The 21693-nt window shown below is 45.0% G+C and overlaps 1 protein-coding gene across 24 annotated transcripts in view; it reads left to right on the top strand.

The window, feature by feature from the left end:
* Positions 1-13275: 13275 nt before the first annotated feature.
* TRERF1 (transcriptional regulating factor 1) overlaps positions 13276-21693 on the top strand; it is a 227221-nt gene continuing 218803 nt past the window's right edge. For 6 of the 24 annotated variants that reach the window (XM_007972563.3, XM_038006092.2, XM_073005987.1 and 3 more), the window contains exons 1-2: positions 13700-13901; positions 14313-14396. The gene's annotated coding sequence lies outside the window, so the exon portion shown is untranslated. Of the gene's footprint in view, positions 13902-13992; positions 14057-14312; positions 14397-21693 lie in introns of those variants that run through there. The other 18 variants (XM_007972567.3, XM_007972565.3, XM_038006093.2 and 15 more) reach the window with 12 other exon arrangements.

Genomic DNA, 21693 nt, shown 5'->3' with positions numbered 1-21693 from the left:
AGGAAGGAAGGAAGGAAGGAAGGAAGGAAGGAAGGAAGGAAGGAAGGAAGGAAAGACAGACTAACAAAAAGAAGAGCAAAATAAAACCCAATGCAAGCAGAAGGAAGGAAATAATAAAGAGGAGAAATCAATAACATTGATCACAGAAAAACAATAGAGAATATCAATAAAATAAAAAGATCTCCAAGCTCAGATAGGTTCACTGGTGAATTTCCATGAAACTTTTAATAAACAAATAGCACCAATTCTACACAATCTTTTTCAGAAAATAGAAGAGAAACGAACACTTCCCAGTTCATATTATGAGGCTAGACAAAGACAGTCCAGGAAAACTATAGACCAATATCCCTCGTGAACAGTACACAAAAATTTTCATTAAAAATTAGGAAATTGAATCCAGCAATATATAAAAAGAATAACATTTGGCCAGGTGCAGTGGCTCACACCTGTAATTCCAGCACTGTAGGAGGGTGAGGTGGGTAGATCACAAGATCAGGAGTTCGAGACCAGCCTGAACAACATGGTGAAACCCTGTCTCTACTAAAAATACAAAAATTAGCCAGGCATGATGGTGTGTGTCTGTAATTCCAGCTACTCAGGAGACTGAGGCAGGAGAATCGCTTGAACCCAGGAGGCAGAGGTTTCAGTGAGCCGAGACTGCGCCACTGCACTCTAACCTGGGCGATAGAGTGAGACTCCATCTCAAAAAAAGAAAAGAAAAAAAAAAACAAAACATTTCATGACCACGTGGGGTTCATCCTAGATCCTAGGAATGCAAGGCTGGTTCCATATTCAAAAATCAATTATTATAATTCACCATATTAAAAAACCAGAGAGTAAAAATGACAAGAGCATATCAAACAATGCAAAAAGAAAGCATTTCAAAAAACCCAGCATCCCTTAATGGTAAAAAACCCTCAGCAATCTAGAAATAAAAAAGAATTTCCTTTATTTGATAATTTACAAAATACCAAAGTGAACATCATACTTAATGGTAAAAGACTGAATAATTTCCCCTAGGATAGAAAACAAGGCAGGGATATTCACTTTCACCTCTCCTATTCGATATGGTACTGGAAGTCCTAGCCAGTACAGTAAGGCAGAGAAAAAAAGTAAAAGGCATACAGATTAGAAAGAAAAATACTGTTCCTATTTGCAAGTGATATGATTTTCTATGTAGAAAATCCCAAGGAATATTCAAAGAAACTCCTACCCTAATTAATGAATTTATTACAGTCCCAGTATATAAAGTTAACTCAAAAAATATCTATCATGCTTCTATATACCTTATTTTAAAATGTGGAAACTAATATTTAAAAAAATACTAATTAAAGTTTTAAAATGAGAAATACTTAGATATAAATCTAACAAAACTTGTGCAGGATATCTATATGCTGACAACTATGAACATTGATGAAAGAAACCAAAGAAGACATAATAAATGAGAGACATATTGTGGGTTGGAAGATTTAATTTAGTTAAAATGTCAAATTCTTCTCACATTAATCTATAGATTTAATGCAATTCCAATAAAAATTCCAATAGGACTTTTGTAAGTATATGCAAGCTGATTCTAAAATTTATTTGGAAAGGCAAAGGGTTCAAAAGAGCCAAAAACAATTTTTAAAAAGAAGAATAAAGCAGGAAGAATCAGTCTACCCGATTTTAAGACTTGCTGTAAAGTAACAATAATCTGGATAGTGTGCTATTGGCAGAGAATAGATGCACAGGCCAATTAATAAGGATAAAATGTCCAGAAATGAAGTCACAAATGTGGATTGCTGAAAAAGGTACAAAGGCAATTAAATGGAAAAGTGACAGTCTTTTAAACATGTGGTATTGGAACAACTGAACATCTGTATACAAAAATATTCCACAAAAAAAATTAAAAACAGGCTGGGAACAGTGACTTGCACTCATAATCCCAGCACTTAGGGAGGCTGAGGTGGGAGGAATGCTCAAGCCATGAGTTTGAGACCAGCCTGGGCAACATAGAGAGAGCTCATCTCTACTAAAAAAAAAAAAAAAGGAATTAGCCAGGAGTGGTAGTTCATGCCTGTAGTCCCAGCTACTTGGGAGGCTGAAGTGGGAGGATGACTTGAACCTGGGAGGTCAAGGCCGCAGTGAGCCGAGATTGTGCCAGTGCATTCCAGCCTGGGTGACAGAATAAGACCCTGTCTCAAAAACAAACAAATGAACACATAACAACAACAACAACAACAAAATTAAAAACAAAAAAATTTCATCTCAATCTCACACCTTATATAAAAATTAACTCAAAAATGCATCATAGATGTAAAAATAAAATGTAAAACTATACAGCTTTTAGAAGAAAACAGTAGAAATGTGCATGATTTGGGATTAGGGAGTGTTCTTAGAGCTAACATCAAAAGTACAACCCACAAAATAGGAAAGTAATAAACTGGATTTTATTAAAATTAAAAGCTTTGGCTTTGTGAAAGATACTGTTAAGAGAATGAAACTGTAGACTAAGGGAAAATATTTGCCAACTGCATATGCAAAGGAGTTGTATCTAGAAAAACCCCTCAAAACTCAATAGCAGGAAAACAACCAAATTAAAAATCAGGAAAACATCTTGTTAGTTTAATACCTCTCCTCTCCTCTCCTCTCCTCTCCCCTCCCCTCCCCTCCCCCCCTCCTCTCTCTTTCTTTCTTCTTCTTTCCTCCTTCCTTCCTTTTCTCTTTCTTCCTTTCTTTCTTTCTTTCTTTCTTTCTTTCTTTCTTTCTTTCTTTCTTTCTTTCTTTCTTTCTTTCTTTCTTTCTTTCTTTTTCTCTTTCTTTCTCTCTTTCTTTCTCTTTCTTTCTTTCTCTCTCTTTCCTTCCTTCCTTCCCTCCTTCCTTCCTTCCTTCCTTCCTTCCTTCCTTCCTTCCTTCCTTCTCTCTCTCTTTCTTTTTCTTTCTTCTTTCTCCCTTTCTCTCTTTCTGTCTGTCTTTCATTTTTTTTTTTTCGAGGCGGAGTCTCACTCTGTCGCCCAGGCTGGAGTACAGTGGCATGATCTTGGCTCACTGCAACCTCTGCCTCCCGGGTTCAAGAGATTCTCCTGCCTCAACCTCCAGGTAGCTGGGATTATAGCCGCCCACCACCATGCCCGACTAATTTTTGTATTTTTTTAGTAGAGATGGGGTTTCACCATGTTGGCCAGGCTGGTCTTGAACTCCTGACCTCAAGTGATCCGATGCGCCAGGCCTAGTTGAATTCCTTTTTTTTTTTTTGAGATGGAGTCTTGCTCTGTCACTCAGGCTGGAGTGCAGTGGTGCGATCTCGGCTCCCTGCAACCTCCGCTTCCCGGGTTCACACCATTCTCCTGCCTCAGCCTCCCAAGTAGCTGGGACTACAGGCACCTGCCACCAAGCCCAGCTATTTTTTTTGTATTTTTAGTAGAGATGGGGTTTCACCGTGTTAGCCAGGATGGTCTCGATCTCCTGACCTCGTGATCTGCCTGCCTTGGCCTCCCAAAGTGCTGGGATGACAGGCATGAGTCATCGTGCCCAGCCTAGTTTAATTCTTATAATACTTAAAGCAAGGATTTTACATCTTGATATTAAACATCATGATAGAAAACCAATGACCAATGACTTTGTTTCCAGTGCCTTTGTAAAAAATAGTACTTTAAAGATAATTTATGTCAGTGTACACAGGATATACAAGTAATTGAGATTTTAAATTTTACTCTGTTTAATATTATGGGAAACTTATAAGCTAGATATTTTATTCACTTTGGTTTAATGCAAGTGATTCGCTCTTCCAGAAAGTTTTCTGTGACTTTTTTTTTTTTCTTTTTTGAGACCAAGTGCCACACTTGGTTAGAGACCAGCCTGGCCAACATATTGATACCCTGTCTTTGCTAAAAATACAGAAATTAGCCGGACATGATGGTGGTGGGTGCCTGTATTCCCAGCTACTTGGGAGGCTGAGGCAGGAGAATCACTTGAACCCGGGAGGCAGAGGTTGCAGTACCCGGGAGGCAGAGGTTGCAGTGAGCCAAGATCATGCCATTGCACTCCAGCCTGGGGAGTAACAACAACAACTACTACTACTACTATATATATATATATATCCTGAATAGGTAAATCTAGAGACAGAGGCAGATTAGTGGTTGCCAGGGGCTCAGAAGAAGAAGTGAGGATTAACTGCTTTATGTGTAAAGGTTTCCTTTTAGGATGATACAAATATTTTGGAACTAGATAGAGGTGACGGCTACACAGGACTGTGAATGTACAAAATGCCACTTAATCATACACTGTAAAATGGCTAAGTTTGTGTTCTGTATACTTTAGCTCAATCTGAAAAAAAGGGTTGTGTCTCTGGAATCTTGTTTACGTTTGTAGAAAAATCTTTATTTTTCAGGCAAATTATAAAGAGTCAATCTAGCTGTGCCCATTTCTGAGTTAGGAACTATGAGTGGAATCCAAATGAATCAGTGCTATGCTGTTTTTTGAAAGTGAACTGGATAGCCTAATAATGTGCTGAGGAATTGAGTGGTCAGAATGGTTACAAGCTAGCATAATGTATTCCCATTACACCACCTTTTCAATGCTCTTCATATGTAAAAGGTACCAATAAATATATAATTAAACCAAAATCCTCTTTGTTGAAATATGGTCTATTCCGCGGCTATTGCCCAAGTGGCTCTTGCAAGTCTTGGGATGCTGTGCCTGTGAAAGCATTTTTTTATTGTGATGGTGGCCTCAGGGTGAGAGAAGTGAGGATCAAGGGGAGTAGGGTATTTGCAAAATGTGGCTCTGGGGCCTGGAATGTTTACAAAAATTTTGAAATCCCAGCCTTCTCTTTTCATTAGTGATGACTCTTTCGAACACCCAAGCCTCTTTTCTTGAAATTCTTAATCTTGTTTTTCCTTTAAAAATATGTAAAATCCCATGCATGATACACGCCAAACGACTGTCCTTTAAAAATCATTACAATGTACAGTTCTTCACTGAAATTTGTGATATTTGTATTTTATTTACTCTTAACCATGATCCTGAAATTTTTAGGTACAAGTTCTGGGCTGGATCTTCTCTGATTGCTCTTTACAGACCTACTTGCTACCTTTCTCTACTGTATGTATGCTCTGGAAGGCTGACCTCCATCGATTGCATCAATGGGCTCCCATACCCTCTGGCTTCCTGTTAGGTTCAGCTGTGGGAGGCACAAATGGGAGATCAGAGGGTAGGAAGAGAAATAATTTGGGATATGTATTTACCCACCTCCCTCTCTGCAGGCTATGAATTGGCTGTGGTTGTATTCTTCTACTGAAGACCACAGCTCCGTTTAGGTGGGCCTCTCTTATAGCTATACCTGTGGCCACAACTTCAGCAATCGCTCTCACTCCATTGCAGATATTTTTTTTCTTGCCGTTTCTGAACTAGGAGTGGTAAAGGCTCCATATTTGTTTTGGTCCTTTGGTGCTATACCACCTCTTGCTGGTTTCCAGTAATACTGCACACACGTAATTTGTGGGGCCAGTGCAATGCAGGGTCCTTTACTGAAAAATTACAAAGGTCAGGCAGAGTGGTTCATGCTTGTAATCCCAGCACTTCAGGACGCCGAGGCAGGAGGATTGCTTGAGGCCAGGAGCTTAAGACCAGCCAGGGCAACATAGCCAGACTCTTCCATTTCTATATACATGTTTAAAATTGCAAAGAATTTCAAGATGGGGATTGCAAAGCATTAAACTAGTGTGTGGTCCCTCTAAGTCTGAGGTCCAGTTGCACAGGTTGCACACCCATGGAGCTTGGCCCTGCCTGCACTGTATTGTAAATACTACTTACCTTAAATGATCTGCAGTTATCTATTGAGAATACCACCTGTTTCCTGCCAGAATTCTTTCGATACAAGGTCGCATGTGTTCTCTCTCCCACTTAAAAAGAATTGTGGCTCCATTAGGGAAACTGGAAAACTAGCTGTAATCTATACTCACTGTGCAATTTAAAACTTTAGTAGATTTGCATCTGCAGTAGGAAATTAACTAATTCTCTTTTTTCCTCACCCTCACAGCTAACAAAGCCACTCATTTGGGACTAGCTTGAAGCTGGGAACTATTGTGGGCCACCATAGCCCTTGCATGCCACCTACTATTGCCATAGCTGAAATGTGTGACTCCCAAGCACGCCTCCTGGGCAGGTGCAGGAAGTTTTAGAGTTACCCAAACCAGTTGATCACTTTCAGTTTTTGTATTGGATACAGAATCTACTAAATAGCTGAATTTAAAAAAAATGGCTTAAACTGAGAACCTTCTCATATCCTGGAACCTATTTTTCTCTCTGGCTAGAAACTTACCCTAGATAGCAATCTCTTAGTATTACTAAACAAATATCAGTTAGGCCTCTGGTCTTGAGTAAGGCCAGCTCTCTCAATACCATCCTTAACAGAATTGAGGGTTGAAGTAATTACAATAAATTATGCTGCCTTGTTGGTTTCAAATGGGAGTTCCATAAACCCTCCTGTGCCTCCATTTTCTGTTTTTGTTTTCATTGTTTTGGTTGTTGCAGATTCAAGGATGGCAAAGAAACAAGGGTTTGAGAAACACCCTACAACCCTATTGTTCCATTGCTTTCATTTGCCACTGAAAGTGAACGACTCACCTGCCTCTGGATCACTGGGACTGCTTCAACAACTGCATGAATTATATCCATCACTCATCCCTAAAGCACACACTTGATTTGTGCTATCCCCTTTGGTCCTGTTGCCTCTCTGAGCCTTCATTCTGCAGCAGTGGGTAGAAAGGCAACAGAGGTGGTATTTCCCCCTCCTTGCTCTTGTCTATTTTTCCATGCCTGCAGTTTGTCCAGTTTTTAAGAAGCTCTCCCAAAGCTCCACCTTTAATATAAAGGGAAATATTTTATAGAAGCGTTCACTTATTTGAAGAGTTACAAAATATATTGTCTTATCTTTTCCCCAAAATGCACACTTTCTCTTAAAGAGGACAAACTTTCATTTCAAAACGGGGTCATATGTAAAAATCATTCCAGCTGCTTAAATCCAGAGCATGGAAAAATTACTCCAAAAACAATACACAAATGCTCACTGGGCCTAAAACATTTCGTTTGATTATGAACTGGATACATTTCCATTCAGCTCTGATTTGTTCCTGAGATAGGCAAATAACAAGTGTAGCCTCAGAAATGATCCTTCTCTTGGGAAAGCCAGCAGCATTGTGGATAGTCTAGACAACTGGAAGGAGCCAGAGAGGTCTAGCATCCAAACTGCAAACGAGGGAAGTCAGTCACAGTTCTGGACTGGGTGGTAGAACTGTAAGCAGAGTTGAGAATTTCACCCAGTGCATCTGATTCCAAGTCCATGCATTCTTGAGGCGTCTCTGCAGTGATGCACATTTTCAGGGAAAACCAGCCTCCAACTTTAATTTGCCTGTTCCTGTCACCCAGTCCTTCTGCCATTTATCTTCCTATATGCTGTCCTCTGTGGGATTAAATGAGTCCTTAACAATTACCTGTCTACCTTGCTCTTTTCAGGGCTCAGGTCTGACTTACATGCTACCCTGAATGGCTCATGGTGACAAAAAATGCCATTTCTGGATGCCTATTATGTACTAACACTGTGTTTTGTTAATTTAAAAAATGTTAGGCTGGGTGCAGTAACTCATGCCTATAATCCCAGCACTTTGAGAGGCTGAGGTGGGAGGATCGCTTGAGCCCAGGACTTTAAGACCAGTGTGGGCAAAATCGTAAAACCCGTCTCTACAAAAAAGAAAAATTTAGCCAGGCATGGTGGTGCACAACTGTAGTCCCAGCTACTTGGGAGGCAGATGTGCAAGGATCACCTGAGTCTGGGAGGTTGAGGCCGCAGTGAGCTGTGATCATGCCACTGCACTGCAGCCTGGGTGAAAGAGCAAGAGCATACCTATATTTCAAAAATATATGTATGTAATTATTTATAACAATAATAATTCAACAAGCCTCATAATTTTTAATTTTAATGCTTAAAAGGGTTATATTTATTTTACTTTTAAATTTATTTCATTATTTTTCAACCTGATAATCTCAGACAATAAATTTATTTCAAATCTATTCGAAACATGTCAAATATTCAACAGCAGTAGGGAAACTAGTATGAAAAGTTCTGTATGGGAAACAGAATAATGAATAACTTCAACAATTTTCCATATTTCACTAACCTTGTTTTATTTATTTAGTGTTTTGGTGGGGAGGGGATGGAGTATTGGAAAGCAAATCCCAGATATATTTTCACTCAAAATGCCTCATTATATATCTGTAATAGATAAGAACTTAAAAAAACTGCAATGCCATTATGTCTGAAAAAATGATTAATTTATTAATATCTGATAGTAAGTTGTTTTGTCTCAAAAGTCTTTTAAAAAAATCTAATTTATTTATTCAAATCAAATCCACACAATATCTAAATATTGTATTTACTTGTTACTAACATTTTAGAATGTTATTTATTTTAGAAGTCATTTATTTACATGCATTTAACCTTTGTATTAAACCAATGCAGAAGGTATGGTGCCAGCTCAGAGAGGTTAAGAAACCTTACCAAGGTCTCATTGCTGGCAGGCACCAGACACATAATTTGAATTAAATCCGCTTAACTCCAAAGCCTGCATGCCACTCCTTCTGATGTGGGCTACCAGAATTTTTCCTGTGTTGCAGAGAGGCAAAAAGGCCACTATTTAAGAGACAGGGTCTGGGTGTGGCGGCTCATGGGTGTAATCCCAGCACTTTTTGAGGCCGAGGCAGACAGATCGCTTGAGTCCAGGAGTTTGAAACCAGTCTGGGCAAGATGGTGGAACCTCATTTCTACAAAAAAATACAAAAATTAGCTGGGGGTAGTGGTGCACACTTGTAGTCCCAGCTACTGGGGAGGCTGAGGTGGGAGGATCACTTGAGCCTGAGAGGTTGAGGCCGCGGTGAGCTGACTGCTAACCCTGATTGCCTCCCTAGATTGTGCCACTGCATGCCATCTTGGGTGACAAGAGTGAGACCCTGTTTAGAAAAAAAAAAGGAAAGAAAAAAATAAAAAAGGATAGGGTTTGGGTTCAGGTTGGCCTGGATGCAAATTGGTGCAAATTACACAATCTCTCTGAACTTTCATTTCTGTCTGCATCTGTAAATAAGGATAATGATGAAGATTCGGGGCAGATTAAATAAGAATATGCATGTCTAGTATACAGCACAGTGCGTGGCACATGGAAAGCACTTGATAAATGTTAGCAATTAATGTAGAGGAGGAGAAAGAACCACAAAGTATTTAATCATTTGCTTTTGTGAGTAGCTCAAGGAAATGGTGGCTCATCATTGTTAATAGAGCCTGCTCAGGATTGAGGCTGAAGAGGGGAAGGGTGGGAGTGGGGATAGGATAGGAGAGTGGCTCTACCTGGATTGGAGAAAGAAGTCCTAGACATAAAGATTAAAATTGGTGTCCAGGGAGTTCTCACAAGGCCTCAGCTGGAAAACAGTTAAACGGGTCTTCTGACCACTAACCCAGGTTGCCTCCACAGAAGGAAAACCAAGTGGGTGGCAGACAGGGTGGGAGGGAGACTTCTTGCTGTTTATTTGAATTTGGAACCACGTGAATGCATTCAACCTATTCCAAAAGAATAAATTACTTTTAAAAATCATCTTTTGCTATGGGAATAAGTGCTGAGAATGGTAAGACTAGGACCTAATGATAATAATAATAATAATAGTAATTCCATTATACTTTGTGCAGCCCTAGGAGGGCTTCAGTCATGCAGGACAGGTTTTGAACTAAGATTGGGACTTTTTCAGCCTGACTCTGATTTCAAAGATCCAAGTTAATATTTTAATTTCAGTCACCATCCTTCTGACCCTGTTTTTAGAAACAGTACAGACCCAGTGCTCATGGACTTGGTTTATTCAACCTGTGGATTGGCTTCAAGAGTATGCATTGTTGGGAGTCAAGTCTATTGGTAAAATCAGGGATGCATTGTCTGTGCATCTGCCCATGCTTTCTCAGTCCTTTAGGTGCTCTCTCTCTCTCCCCCCATATATCTATCTATCTATCTATCTATCTATCTATCTATGTATCTATCTATCTATAATTTTATTTTTTGAGACAGAGTCTTGCTCTGTTACCCAGGCTGGAGTGCAGTGGGGCAATCTGATCACTGCAGCCTCAACCCCATCATCCTCCTGTCTTAGCCTCCTCAGTAGCTGGGACTACAGGCATGCACCACCATGCCTGGCTAATTTTTTATTTTTTAATAATAAACGTGGAGAGGGTCTCTCCACGATGCTCAGGCTGGTCTCAAACTCCTCAGCTCAAGCGATCTGCCTGCCTCATCCGCCCTAAGTGCTGGGATTACAGGTGTGAGCCACTCCGCCTGGCCCCACAGATTTTTTTTTTTTTTTTTTTTAATGCTTCAATCAGCTAAGACTCTGGGACTCTGGCGATCTGTTTTTCCAGAGTCCTTTGGAAGGTGGGGGGAGGGTACACAACCCTATTCACAAATATTAGTAACTTGCTTTAAACTCTGTTCTAAGGCCTTACATAAAATAACTCATTTAAACCTCACAATAACACTATACTGAAGATACGAATACTGTCATTCCCATTTTACAGGCAAAGAAACTGAACCAAGTGGTTAAGTAATTTGCCTAAGGTCAGAGCCTGCAGAACTAACCATCTGGCATTACTATCCCTCTGCTGGCAATGAACAGAGTGGGCCAAGAGTGTAGGGTGTAAGGGGTCCTTTGAAGATGACAAAAACGTCCTTGGCTATGTAGCCGCAAATTCCAAATCCCTCCTTCTCTGCAGCTTCTGGCTTAGGAGCTGGAAAGACAGGCTGTGAATTTCCACATTGACCTGGGGCAACTAACTTACTCTCCCGAATAGGTTCCTTATCTGCCTCGGGGAGGAGTTTTAGATTAAAAGGGTGTGTGTGTGTGTGCTGGGTGTGGAAGGTGGAGGGGCCGAGTTTTCTGGGCGGTGCGATTTTCCCAGGTCTCGTTTTGAGGTTTTGTCCTGAGCTCCCGCTCAGGTCCCCGGGCGGTGATGGTGGTCAAGCTTAGCTTGGCTGGTCCTTCTCCGCTTGGAAAAAGGCCGCCACTGGGGCCATCTCAGCGCTGCAGCCAGGAGACCTATCGTAGGTCGAAATTCCCCTGAGGTAGTTAGAGACCTGGGTGTACCCTCAGGAAGGCATCTTGAAGTTACTGACAGTTGAGTCAAATCTTGAAGGTCCAGCAGGAGTTAGTAAGAAGAGGTGGAAGGGGAAAGGTTAGGCTCCCCTTCCTCCACCCCTCGAACAAAGAAAGCTCGACGGGGCTTACAACATCCGAGGAAGAGCTGTCCGGGTGGAGAGGTCTGTAGAGGCGAAATCACAACTTGGCTTTATTCTAAGGGCAATGGAGGAGGGTTTTGAAGGCTTTAAAAGAATGTCAATAGGAGTTTTAGGAAGACTCCCTCTAGTCGCTTGGGAGGAATGGGTCGGAGGGGGACAGGAAGCTATCGCAGAAAGCAGCCCACTTGGAAGATGACCGAGGACTGAGGAAAGAGGGCGGGGGACGTCGAGCATCTGAAGCCTTTCCCAGTCGCCGCCAACACTGTGCGCTGTCCCTCAGCTTTGCTTATGTGGAAGGGCTCCATAAAGGGCTGGGCACGCGCCAAACGCTCATTAAGCGAAATAGCCCAGGTCCCCTCCTCTTTCAGGGCCTCTCTGGTCCACGTGCCCCAGAATTGGTAGGGTAGGCGGGAGGACTTTCCACTGCTGAAGATGGAGAACCGTTACCCCTCAAAAAACACAAAAACCTCGGGTGCTTTTGGCAGCAGTCTCCTCCGCCCATGACCTCATGCTTTAAGCTCCCATATAGCCTCCCTCCGCCCAATCCACACCCAGCGCCCGGGTGGGGGTGGGGTGGGGGACACTGGCGAAGGTCTGGGTTGCGGAGGTCATTCTTCTTGCGTGAGATTTTGGGTGAAGGGGCGCAACGATTTCCCCCATGGAAAAAAAATGGATGGTGTAACTTTCTGTAGTGCAAAAAATACTGTCTTGCCCTCGAGACAGATGCCTCGAACCCGGCTCGAGGTGGTCTGTTTAGCTGAACTACCTTTGGCTCACGTTTCCACTGACCAGGAAAGACGCTTGGAAATGCAAGGATATCAGGCCAGGTTCCCTGGCACCTGGGCCGACCACTGCCACGCCTTCGCGGGATCTGGGGGCAGTCCTGCTGTTGCCCTCCATCCCCCGCCCGCACCGCCAAGGTTTGAACCTTTGGCTCGCCTTTCAGCCCGCGCCCTGCCCCCTGCTCGCAGCTGCTCCCGGTTTGGGTGCAGCGGTTTCCCCCGCAGAGGAGGAGGAGACAAGAGCGACGGAGCGACTCCGGGCTCGGGTTTCCGCACCAATGCCGAGCAGCCCCGGGCGGCCCCCGGCGGCCTTCCCTCCTCCCCGGCACCACGTTCCACAGTCATGGCGCGCGAGGAGGGGCGAGCGCGCGCGGCGGCGGCACCCGCGCCCCCTCTCCTCCCCTCCCCTCCGCCGCCCGGCCCCTCTCCTAGGCAACCTCCCTCCCTGGCCTGCCTCGCCCGCCGCGGCGATGGAGACCCCTCCCCAGAGAGCTGCTCTTCCAGCGCGGTCTACTGCACCCCTTCCCCGCCCCCATCGGGGCGGAGGGATGGAGACGCGCGCTTCGCGAACCTCCAGCCCCTTCTCCGGAGCCCCAGCCCTCTCCCAGCCCCACCGAGGCCAGGGTGCGGTGGGGGTAGGCGCGGACCGTCTCCTCGCAGCCCGCCTCGACCTCGGCATCTTTGCAGACCCTTAGAAAAATAAACAAACCCCCTCCCAAACCCCAGTCTTTAGCTTGCAAAGCGCGTTACAATAACCGGGACGGCTACGCAGGAAGCAATCCTGCACTGGTCTGGTTTAAGGCGGCAGCTTCCCGGCCACGCTGCCTTCTCCCCGGCCTCGATTTTCCGGCCACGCCAGAGGGTCCGCTGCACCTCGGGGCTGACAGGTCCCGCTCGCGCAGGGCCGCAACTGGGCCCGTGTCCCCCGTCCCATCCTCGTCCAGAGACTCGCCAGCCTACAAAAGGTGCAACCTCACGCACACGCAAAGCGCACAAATAAAGTCAGCAGCGCACCGCCGTGCAGGCTGCAAACAATGCGCCGGGCGGCCCGCGCCAGCCGGAGCGCTGCGCCCAGGGGGAAAGGGGACGCGGGCGGGGGCCGCGGCGGAGGACCAGCCGGCCGCTGCGCTGGACACCTTACTTCCTGCTTCCCCGCCCGCGGCCAGACCCAGCTCTGCGGAGGGATATCTCTCCCCTCCTCGGTCCCTCTCCCTCCCTTCCCCCGCCCTCCCCCCTTTTTGCTCTTGCTCCCCCCCCCCACCCCGCCTTTCTCATTTTGCAAGAAAATAATTTGACAGTCGATTTGCTGACAGGGGAGGAATTTGCATCCTGGATTAAAAAAAAAAAAAAAAGGCCGAGAGGAGCTTGGGAACGGTTGCTAGGGGTGGGTAATGGGTGAAAAAAGGGGGGTACCGGGGAGCGGATAAGGAGGGTTAAGGGAGGGGGCGAGGATGGGGAGCAATGCAAAGGTAAGGCCAGGTTACCGCGGCTCGGCCCCGAGTGGGCTGCGGCCGGGGGAGGGGCGAGAGATACATATGTATTTCTGTCTCCCCAGCACACCCCCTTCCCTCTAAGCGATGGCTGAGAGGCGGTGCATGCAGATGGGGAGTAAGTTTCCTGAAGGGGAGGGTGGATGCACGCGCGCAGCCCGGCGCTGCAAATTTCCACCGGGGAGGGAGAACGGCTGGATGCGGAGAGTTTGGAGTTGCTTGCGGCGGAGGGCAGGAAGGGGAACAGGGCTGGGAAAGGGGGCTGGCGGGCGCTATATCTGGGAGTAAGTTTCCAGCATCAGGAGAGCCTGCACGCCTGCTCACTAGTAAGTTTCTGGCCGGGGAGGGCGCATGGGGAGGAGGAGAGGGAGGGGTGCATGTATATAGAAGGGGGGAGGGGGGAGCAGATTTCCTGCGGGGAGGCTGAATGCATATGGAGAGTAGATTTCCTGAAGGGAGGGTGGAGGCGTAGACGGACCGAGTAAGTTTCTTGCTGGGGTGGTGGAGGAGGTGGTGGGTTGGTGCTTTGGAAACCCAAAGCTTCCTACCCCGGGTGGGGGAGCACACTCTTGCGGCGGGGCGAGGGGCCAGGTTCCCTGCTGGGGAGAGGGGCTTGCATCTGGGGAGTATGTTTCCTGGCGGAGCGATATTTGTTTACAGGCTGAGGGCAGTACTGTAAGTGAGTAGCGCTGAGAGAAGGCGGCTGACATAAATTAATATTGAAATTACTCCATCAGCTCTGCTCGCCCCCATCTCACCCCCCAAGCGGAGACTGGTCTTCTCGTCGGATTGCCCATGCACTTGTTGCAGAAACAGCCAAGGTAGGCAAGAAGCTTATTAAGTTTCATTTTTAAAAAATTAGTTTGGGGATGCTCCTCGAGAAGACGGGGGTGGGGCGGAGTGGGGAGGGAAGAGTGGGGAGACGGAGAAGGAGAAGTCTCCCCCCCTTTACTTTCACTATGCAAGCAGGGCCTTCTCCCTTCTTCCCTTCTTCCCTCTCCCCTCTCTGGGCTGCACAGCATCCCAGCAAAGGGGGAGGGATGAGATGGGCGCTATAACTGGCAACCCTGGCTTAAAGGTAGTGATGGTGGGCTTGCATTTGAGATTGTGATGTTATAAAGGCTTCATTCTCCAGCTCAGAAACCGCAGGACTCTGCCTTTTGGGGTTTTTGACATGATGCATATGTGTATGTATACGCGCCTGCAAGCTCTGTGGGGGCTGGGTACTCCCCAGAAGTTAGTGTGGCCACCCAGATGGGAGCAGTGTGTAAGGGGGTAAACCTGTTCCTTCATTCCCCAACTTCATTTTGGGAGACTGGGAAGTTACTGCCGGTGGTCTTAAGAAACAGATATTAAAAACCAAACCAAACCACTCATTCACTGGCGGAGGCCGAGAGCACCTGGCAGGCAGCCTCTGGCCAGCACTGGACTGGAGCATGTGCGCCTGCCATCCTTAGCTTACAAGAAAACGCTTTCTGGTTCCTCCGTGTGCCTTCCACTGGCCTGTTAGAGCCAGCTTTGTGGAAACTCTTCCCCAGACTGGAGGCAGCTTTGGCAACTGCCCGTGCTGAAGGGGGTGTCTTCAAGTCAGCGTGGCCTGGGCTGTCTTGTGAAGTGTGTGGAAGTCGTGCTTAGGAATGACTGCCCGGGAGTGGCTAAAGAGTTCATTAAAAAGTGTCTCCCGAAAACCGGTCCAGGTGCACTTTTCAGCAGGTCACGGAGGAGAGCTTTAAGAAGGGGAGTTTTAAGGTGTCCCAGTTAGCACCCACCTTCTGCATCACTGACCCTTTTAAGAAAGGAGTTTGGCTATAGGAAGTGTGGTGTTGATGCTCACTGACTGGAGAGGATAACAGTAGGAGTCCTCAGCGCTTAACTAGTTAACCAGCAGCCTTTGCCTCTCCTTCCCTCTGTTTTCTTGGTCCTCAGCCTACTGGTGTCTGCAGAAGAGTTGTAGGTCTTGGCTGTCAGCTACCTTGATGATGCTGGGAGTTTTAACTTTACTAGGATAATTTTAGCATCTGAGGTCCAACCCAGAGACGTTTAGTAGGGTTAGGGAGTAGCCACTAGGCAGTGGGGTTAACTAAGGTTGGTTAAGCTTTCTGCAATTCTGTAGACAGGCTCTGTTCTAGCAGGGTCGAGAAAAATGGGTTTTAAAAAACTCGCTACACATTGCTGATGGAGAGTGCTTTTTTTCTTTCCTAACTGTCGTCAGATTTCCAGATTGAGGGTTGATACTTGGCAGTTTGAGAGTTGAGTTAGTTGGGAATTAAATATTATTGCTGCTTATCAAATGTTCCTAACTAGGCATTAGTTAAACAAATTAGCTATTATTTTTACCTGATGAAAATCTGAGTCTGGTTGTTGTATTTGCTGGGAGGGTAAACAAAATCTTTATGTATGTTCATTTCAGGGTGGAATTATTTACATGCCTACCCTCAGAGCCAAGAGCAGTCATTCAGGTTTTTTCCTTATATTTATGAGATTTATTTTATTGTCTTGCTTTGGCCATTAATCACGTCACAGTAGGTTTTTTTTTTCTCTTCTACCGAGAATGTTCTTGTGGTAATAAAGGTTTGAAGGCCCATGAATCATAATTCATTCTTTTTAAAATATTGTGGTGATTGTCAGGATCTGATTTATAGGAATTGATACCCAGAGTGACACACCTCTCTGGGCTCCGCCCTTTTAGGCATGTCCGTTTTCGCCAAAGGATTGTTTAGAAGCCAGCTTGACATCCCAAAAAGAGCGTTTCCCTTCTGCTGTAGGAGAAGATTAATTTTGCAGGTTCCATAGTAAACATGGGTCTTTTCACAGCTTGGTAAGCAGGCTTCCACATAGCAGGCATGTGTTATTATCACATAGCATTTATGTGAGCTTGCTGTGAAAACAGTTGTTCTATGAACTGTGTGGAAAGTACTCAGTTTTGCCTCCTTTAACCGGCTTGGGCCTGTGGTTTTTGTTGAGTTAGGAACTTAAAGTGTAAAAGAGGAGACAGACTATAGTGTTTTTTGCTGCTTATATAATAAAATGTGTGGCCACAAAAAATAAAGCTTGTTTATAATTTTCTTTTTCTCCTTCTTTAATGGGTGGGTTGGTCATAATAACCGAAAGCGTTTTGTTTGTTTGTTTGTTTGTTTGTTTGTTTTTTGTTTTTGGCAAATGTAAGGATTCTCCTTGAAGTTGATTAGCCAGGAAATGTTAAAATTGTCTTGTGTTCAGTAGTTGGCTCAAGTTTACAGTATTTGGAAAGTGACAAAGAACTTAAACGTGGTTCATGCTCAAGACTGGGGAAACATCACTGGAAGGAAAGGTGGGGAAAGTACCAATTTCTAGCCATTTCTGGGCTTTGGATTTTTTTATCTTAAAAGTGCGTGGTTTGATCCGTGAGTTCCCTTCCGGCTCTGAAATTCTGTGTCTTGTAAGCGAGGTCTCCAGAGGTCTTGACAGTCTCTTCCTGAGCCAACGGCCAATTGCTTCATGGACTTGGGTGAGCTGACTAACTTCTGTTTTTGTCTTTTCATGGAGAAAGTGGATTTGATCCTTGGTATTCCAGAAAGGATTCTTGAGTGGCCTGGTGATCTTGACCATCAAACACAAGGAAATAGTTGTGAATAAAGTATTTTTGACAATGCCAGTCAAAAAAAAAAAAAAACAATGCCAGTGTCTTGGACCAAAAAAAATCCCAATTCTATGCACTAACGGAGAGTACAGCATGTATATATCCTTGGCACCAAAAATAATTTCTGTTCATCTTAGAAGTTTCTTCTCCAGCCAGCTGGTTAACTTGTCTAACGTCAAGTCTAAGGTTAACTGAGTTCTTATTCCTAGGCAGCAGGAGGAGGTAGCTTTGGGGATAAGCAGGAGACCAGAAAGCCCAGTGTGCCTTTGCCTGCTTTCTGTGGGTAATTGGGATTTGGCTGAATATTTGTGATAAGGTTCATAATAATGATGTAGTATCATTTTTTATCACCAGGATTCTCTGTATTTCACTGTGGGCATTTTTGGGAGAAGCTCTTGATGTTTTTATTGATTTTGGACATTGACATGGAAAGTAAGGATTTAGGGCTGGGCATGGTGGCTCATGCCTGTAATCCCAGCACTTTGGGAGGCTGAGGCAGGCGGATCACCTGGCCAACATGGTGAAACCCTGTCTGTACAAAAATGCAAAAATTAGCCGGGCATGATGGTGGGTGTCTGTAATCCCAGCCACTTGGGAGACTGAGGCATGAGAAGCGCTTGAACATGGGAGGCAGAGGTTGCAGTGAGCCGAGATCATGCCATTGCACTCCAGCCTGGGTGACAGAGTAAGACTCTGTCTCAAAAAAACAAAAACAAAAACAAACAACAAAAAAAGAAAAGTAAGGATCTAGGCAAGTGGCTCATACCCAGGTGGTATAAGTGGGTGCTCGTGGTCCTACTCTAAAGGCAGTTGAATTCAGCTTATTTTATTTCTGACCTCATAAAACTGTGTGGCTGAGGGAGGCGGGAGGATTAAAATCATCTGGGATCTTGTGGATTAATGATATTTCTGAATTTGCATGTTGGAGGGAAACCAATAAAATAAAGGAGAACTAACATATAGTTGATTTCTTTTGTGGAGAGAGGAGGACAAGAACAACTGGATTCTAGTTACTGGCGTGCGTTGCCGCAAGGGTGCTGTGGGCATTTTTAAGGAATAGTATAGTCTCAGTAACATAAGTTTGACCCCAGGGCTCTCTTAATAAATCTTTTCTTCTGGGCTAAAGAAAACACACAACAAAAAGCCTCTGTGGTATTTTCTAAGAATTTTAAGTTCTCAGAGTAGCTGCTTGTAGTAATTTGGTTTACTGAAGAAACAGATGATTCTTGGTTTTTCGTCATGGAAGACAATGAGTTGGCATGGGGTAGCATATGCTGAGCTGTTGGGGTATTGGTTTTGCCAAAAAACTTTGGTTTTGAGGCACAGGTGGTCAAGGATGAAGGAGAGAGGGTTGCATGAGATGATTGTGCGGGGCTCTCTGGGTTTTGAAAAGGTTTATATTTCATTTGAAGTGTAGTGGGAAGCCACTGAAAGTTTGGAGTGGGGTTGGGCACAGTGGCTCACACCTGTAATCCTAGCACTCTGGGAGGCCGAGGGGGGCAGATAGCCTGAGGTCAGGAGTTCCAGACCAGCATGGCCAACATGGTGAAACCCTGTCTTTACTAAAAATACGAAAATTAGACTGTGTGGTGGCGGGCGCCTGTGATCCCAGCTCCTTGGGAGGCTGAGGCAGGAGAATCACTTGAGCCCAGGAGGCGGAGGTTGCAGTGAGTGGAGATCACGCCACTGCACTCCAGCCTAGGTGACAGAACGAGACTTCATCTCAAAAACAACAACAAAAAACCAAACAAACAAAAGAAAGTTTAGAGTGGGAAGCAACAGCCCCTAACTCATGTTAAAGAAGATTGCATTGGTGGAGAAGAAAGCAGAGAAAGGCAGAACACAGTAAAGAGGCAGGCTGAGGAGGAGGCAAAGGAGGTGCATGGAGAGGAGTGGGTGGGTGTGAGATACTCATTAGGAGTAGAATGGGCAGGGCTGCTGTGGGGTGGGGAGAAGTATCAAGAACTCCGAGGTTTCTGACTTGTGCAGTTGAGTAGATGGTGCTGCTGTTCGCTGATACAAAGATTGGGAGAGGGAGGTGGGCAAGATATTTTTGTTGGGGCACCACTAAGTTTGAGGTGCCTGATAGACTCGAAGTGGAGATGTTAAGTAGGATAATCTGATCTACCACCTAGCCTGAGATAAAAATATGGGAGCCATCAGCATGGAGAGAGCATTTAAATGCAGGAGAGTGGACAGAATGCACGAAGGAGCCCATAGAGAGAGAAGGACAGGTAGTGTGAAGGGGGTTTGTGCTGTGTGTGCATGTGCGTGTATGTGTGTGTGTATGTGTGTGTGTGTAGTGTTTCATGAGGCTGATAAGGCCAGAAAAATCACCATTGGATTTGTTTCTTTTTTTTTTTTTTTTTTTTTTTGAGATGGAGTCTTACTCTATTGTCCAGGCTGGAGTGCAGTGGTGCAATCTCAGCTCACTGCAACCTCTGCCTCCCAGGTTCAAGCGATTCTCTTGCCTCAGCCTCCCAAGTAGCTGGGACTACAGGCATGCGTCACCACGCCTGGCTGGTTTTTATATTTTTAGTAGAGATGGTGTTTCAACATGTTGGCCAAGCTGGTCTCAAACTCCTGACATCAGGTGATCCACCTGCCTTGGCCTCCCCAAGTGCTGGATTACAGGCGTGAGCCACTGCGCCAGGCCCTGGATTTGGCAAAATGGAATCTGTCTGTGACTTGTGAAGAACAGTTTCAGTGGAGTGAAGGATTGGCTAGGACCACGATTGGAGAGGGTTGGGAGGGGATCGTGAGTGAGGAGCTGCGGACAGCATTTGTAGTCAACTCTTTGGCAAAATTTGATGAAAGGCGAGGAGCAGAGAAACGGAGTGGGAGCTGGAAGGATGTGCACAAGGGAAAGATATTTTTTGGAAGGGTTGGTAATTTGTGTGCTGATGGGAAAGATCAGTGGAGAGGGAGTGATTGACCAAGAGAAACGAGTTGGGTCAGTTGAGCAAAAAGCCCTGAGAAGGTCTGAGGGGAAGATCTGGCCTTTGTAAGGGGGTGGGGGATACTTCAGGGACTTGCTTCATCATGACAGGGGAGAAAAACTGATAAGGGGGCAGATGCTAAGGAGTGGGCAGGCAGGGGACTGTGTGGAGGGCTGAGATGTTCTGCCTCCCCAGGCTGAGGCTGCCCTGTCCCTGGGAAGGAGTTTGGGCTTAGGACTTGACACCAGCCAGAGACTCAAGGGTTAAGACTGCATCAGAAATGGTACTGCATTTTTCTGAACATTTGACTGCGTTACTGAGCAGCACAGAGGAAAGAGTGAATTCTTTAGCTTGGAGAAAAGAGTCTTCAGTTAAAATAATTAGGGCCTCGCATTAAATTTATTTGAAAACTATGATTAGAAAAAAGACTTCTGTGATTTTCAGCCCTGTTCAGAGTTGGTGGGTACTGTCATAGGTTTTGAGCAAGAAGCTCAAAAGAAAAAAAAAAAAAAAAAGGCAAAGACTGCCTCTTGTTTAGGTTGTCTTTTACAAAAAATATCCCATGGACTGCCAGCCTCGGTGGCTCCCAGCTGTGGGGTCTGCAAGGGAGGTGGGTGAAAGAGGAGGGAGTCAGATCTGGATTGAGATCCAGCTTTATACCAAGGCTCTGAATGAGTCGACCTCTGAGCCTCTCTGTATCTGTAAAAAGAGGGCTGGTACCATCTTCACCTCTCCTCTTCAAGTTGTGAGGGGGAATCAGATCATGTATGGAAAGTGCGATGTCAACGGTAAGAGGCATAGAACACAGGCAGCAGCAAGGCAGCTTGATCTTCAGCCAGGTCTCCTTTTCAGATAGAAAATCTGACAGCTAGCGAAACATTTCCCTTGTCCACTCCCACTGTTGTTCCCTACATGTAACTGCCTTCTATTTGGGGTTTTCAAGTTCTCTGTGATCCCTTTAGCGAAACTGCTCTTCTTGTCGGAAGGCTGGCCTCAGAAATGCTGGCCGTGCAGTGCCAGTCTATATAGGTTCAAATTCTGATTCCATATTCAGAATCTGGGACCTGCTCACCCAAAGGGCCAAATAAACTTGGTTTGCTCTGCAAAGAATCATGTGAACTGGGTGCAGGGGAACCTTGAACCTACCCCCAAGAAACCCGACTGAGGTTCTGCAGTCTTGGCCGTCTTCATTTGCATTCAGTGTTTGTTTTGCAAATAAGGATTGTGCTATAAAGCTGAATCTACCTAAAAGCAGTCATTAGCCCTTAGTCTTACTGTGTATGCTGGAAAGTCAATTCTCATTTTAAAAAGATATCCAGTGCTTTTCACTAATCGGGCTTCTGGCCTCTGCCTAAGAAGGTGAAGCTTTATTTATTTATTTAAAAATTATCTTTATTATGAAAAAACTTTAAACATACACAAAAGCAGAAGGACTAGTATAATGAACTCCCTTGTACTCATCACCTAGATTTAGCAATTATTGAGATTTTGCTACACCCATGGATAATGGGGCTTCTTCCTGTATTTGTATAATAAATATGTGTTGTTGATTTTGAAAAG

The sequence above is a fragment of the Chlorocebus sabaeus genome, chromosome 17 (genome assembly GCF_047675955.1).
Source record: "Chlorocebus sabaeus isolate Y175 chromosome 17, mChlSab1.0.hap1, whole genome shotgun sequence".
NCBI classification, from domain to species: Eukaryota; Metazoa; Chordata; class Mammalia; order Primates; family Cercopithecidae; genus Chlorocebus; species Chlorocebus sabaeus.
Note: the sequence above shows the minus strand (reverse complement) of the source record. Positions and strands in the feature narration are given on the sequence as shown.